The sequence below is a fragment of the Pinus tabuliformis genome, chromosome 5_1 (assembly GCF_031772625.1).
Source record: "Pinus tabuliformis cultivar Carrire ecotype Pingquan chromosome 5_1, CPIR1, whole genome shotgun sequence".
NCBI classification, from domain to species: Eukaryota; Viridiplantae; Streptophyta; class Pinopsida; order Pinales; family Pinaceae; genus Pinus; species Pinus tabuliformis.
The window spans coordinates 126,499,866-126,503,426 of NC_142305.1; positions in this window are offsets into that span (position 1 = coordinate 126,499,866).

The window sequence follows — 3,561 nt, forward strand, 5'->3', positions numbered from 1 at the left end:
CATCCTATAATTGTCGTTGGTCCTTTCACCAAATGGGGTATCGATTTTATTACTTGTAACCCTCACTCGGCCGGGGGGCATGCGTATATCATCCTCGCGGTTGATTATTTTACTAAATGGGCCGAGGCGATGCCTACATTCGACGCAAGCGGCAAAATAGCTGCAGTTTTCGTATTCAATCATATTATAACTAGGTTTGGTGTCCCACAAGCAATCATCACTGACCATGGGAGCCATTTTCGAAACATCATGATGACTGAGCTTACAAGTCAGCTTGGTTTGCGCCACGATAGCTCTACTCCTTATTATCCGCAAGCCAACGGTTTGGTTGAGTCTATCAACAAAGTTCTGGTTATCATGATCCGACGAACCATTGGTATTCATCAGTCGAATTGGCACAACATGTTATTTTCAGCGCTATGGGCATACCGAACCTCAGTGAAAACTTCAACAGGGTTCACTCCTTTCCAGCTAGTTTATGGCTTGGAAGCTGTGTTACCCATTAAATGCGAAATCCCATCACTTCAAATGGCTGTCGAATTACTCCCAGCTACTTCCGAAGAGGAGAAACGTTTATTATACTTAGCTCAGTTAGATGAGACTCGACGTGACGCTGCATTGGCAATCGAGACTCACGCGAAGCGAATGAAAGCTCAGTATGATAGAAATGTGACCCCTCGAAGTTTTTCGGAGGGAGACCTAGTGCTATTATATGATCAAGCTAACGATAAGCTAGGTGCTGGAAAATTCATTCCTATGTGGCATGGACCCTACATTGTAAAGCGAAAGCTAGCAAAAGGGGCCTATGAGCTGGTAGATTTTGATGGGGACTCTTTGGGTAAACCCAGAAATGGACTTTACCTTAAGAGGTATTATGCTTAAATGATGGGTATGGAGAATTTTAGTTAGGTTAGGTTTTCTTTCTAGATAGTATGTTTGTTAGTTTAGATAGTGTGCTTAGCTTAGAAAGTGTGTTTTTCGTCGTTATTCTGGCTTATCTTGGTTTTACTCTTGATATTGCAGATGTCAACGCCTCTCCAAACGTACATTGGATTTGCTGATGGTGCTTGTCGTAGTACACGGAATATCTCTTCCGCAGCTTGGGTTATCTATTCGCCCTCTGACGAGTTAGTTTCTATGCATGGGGTGAACCTCGGTCAAACAACGAACAACATTGCAGAATACAGTGCAGTGGTTGAATTATTGTCTGAATCTATTTCATTTGGAATTCGACATTTGATAGTGAGGTTAGATTCTGAACTCGTTGTATTACAGCTTAATAGAGTATATGCCATTAGAAATCTTGTGTTATTAAGGTTGTTTTTGAGAGTGCATCTCTTGGAACGTGAATTTGATTACATTGAATACCAGCATATTCCAAGGTCTTTAAATACATTAGCAGATGCAATTGCTTCTCGAATGTTGGACAGACATTTACGATAATCATGCAAGTAAATTTAAAAACATTTCATCACATATGTTAAACAAAATGAGCTGGTAATAATGATATATATATAGATAGGAGTGTGTCAAAAAATATACATCGTCTTCGATCATAGGTTGAAAAACACCTTATGATCGGCAAAAATGATAAGTACAAAAAACCAAAAATGTCATGTGTGTCTACAAAAGTGACTAGCCAATCACTGGTGGTGCTCTCTATACGAGACCACTGCCCGCGCTACCCTACACAAGAACCTCCTAAAAGGTCCTGGGACTGCGACCACATAGCACTGAAGTCGAATGGGAATGTCATCTATGGTGGTCTCTGGTATATCCGCCGTCAGACGCTCTAGATCCTGTTCCAGCTCGGCTAAGGTCTCTGCGGCCGCATCCTGTGGGGCTGGTGCTGGTACAGCTGGTGCTCTCCTCTCAAAAGCCCGGAGGTTGGCTGGACGTCGTGGACCTACATCTGCATTTTGAAAATTTGTGCTGTCAGTTTTGAGGCGATATATAAAAACAAAAAAAATAGATAACTTAAAAACTTGTGAAAAATAAAGTACCTCTGTCATCCCATTGTTCTCCCTGTGGAAGAACCATGTCCGGAGCATAAGGAAAATCCTGAATAGCAAAGACCTGGCCCTCTAGCCAGTGAAAGTAACCATCAGGAAATCGAACCACTGCTGCACCCTCATCAGGATGCCGGGCCATTACCACAACCCATCTCGTCAACTTAGGCTCCCGAGGCGCCCCAACTGGAACTGTGATGCTGGGGGACCATCATTGGAACTCTCTCTAGGGCAAAGCTCATGACTATAGGCCCATATCCAAAGGTCTTCAGTTGTCCTCTCTTTGCCCTGGTTAGTTGGCCCTTCAAATTAGCCAACACAGCATCGCACCAGTTGAAAATGGTGCCGTGGAAGCAGTCTATAGCCATCCGCATTTGGGACCCGGTGGCTTGGTGCAAAGCGGCCGCGCCGCAAAGTCTGGTAACAGTAAAGGCTATCACCATAAGTTCAGGTCGGGATATGTACTTGATTTCTATCCCCTTCTCATGGTTTTGGTTGTTGCACTACTCTAGCCGGAGACTAGCAAGGGATTGGCCACCCGGCCTAGTCCCGAATAGAGAAAGTTGCTCGCCCCTGTTAGGCAAGCCAGTGAGAAAATATATGTCGGAGGGCTCTATCTCGAGCTGGTGCTCTCCGATGTAGAAACATTGCTCCTGAATGTTGCACCTTTCAACCAGCCACTCAAGAAAAGGCACTTGGCCCCTCATGCCAGGTATGGCCCAGTATTTGTACAATCCGCATGCTTTTAATGCATCAATCGAAGGTTGATGACCTATCGCGGCCAAATCAACATCCTCATGCTCTCTTTCGCGCCAATCAAGCATGGTGTGCTCCCTGCACATCATAAAACATTAGTGAGAATCCATAAAATTTAAAAATTTTGGTCTATTTTGGAGGGCCAAGGGTTTCAATTTGTGTTTTGCGGGGTACGCACCCCGACCTTTAGGGACAGAGCGCCCGGACGCAGGTTCCCTTAAGGCCGGGTGCGTACACCCCGTAATTTTCCCATTGGGAAAATATCGGGGTACGCAGGTCAGCAGTGCATGACCTGCGTACCCCGAAGGGCGCATTTTGAAACCCCAATGCCCCTAAAAAATCAAATAAAAGCTTAAAACTAAATTCTAAATGGATGGAAAACAAGAGAGGGGTGTTGTAGAATACCTGGTGAAACGGCGTTCGATTCTGACAGTCGGATTCTCCGCAATCTCGACGGGAAGTTTCTTGTCAAAAGCCCTTTTCTCAACCTCAACAGTAAAATGGTAAAATTGACATGGTAAGAAGTCTTTTTATAGGTTTTTTGGATAAATAAATGCTAGATTTGTTTATTTCTCACCATGAAAGGACATTTTTCAATGAATTTTTGCCCATCTTAAACAGGTATGAGTAATGTGTTGTTTCTGTGCAGGACAAAGGGACCTTAGGGTAAATTATCATTTTTCACGTCAGAGTCATCTTTTAAGCTCTTTTCTGACTCCGAAAACATGAAAAGATTGCTGAGCGTTTCTTTTAGACTCGTTAAAACAGAATTAAGAGACGGTCCCCTTATAGCCCT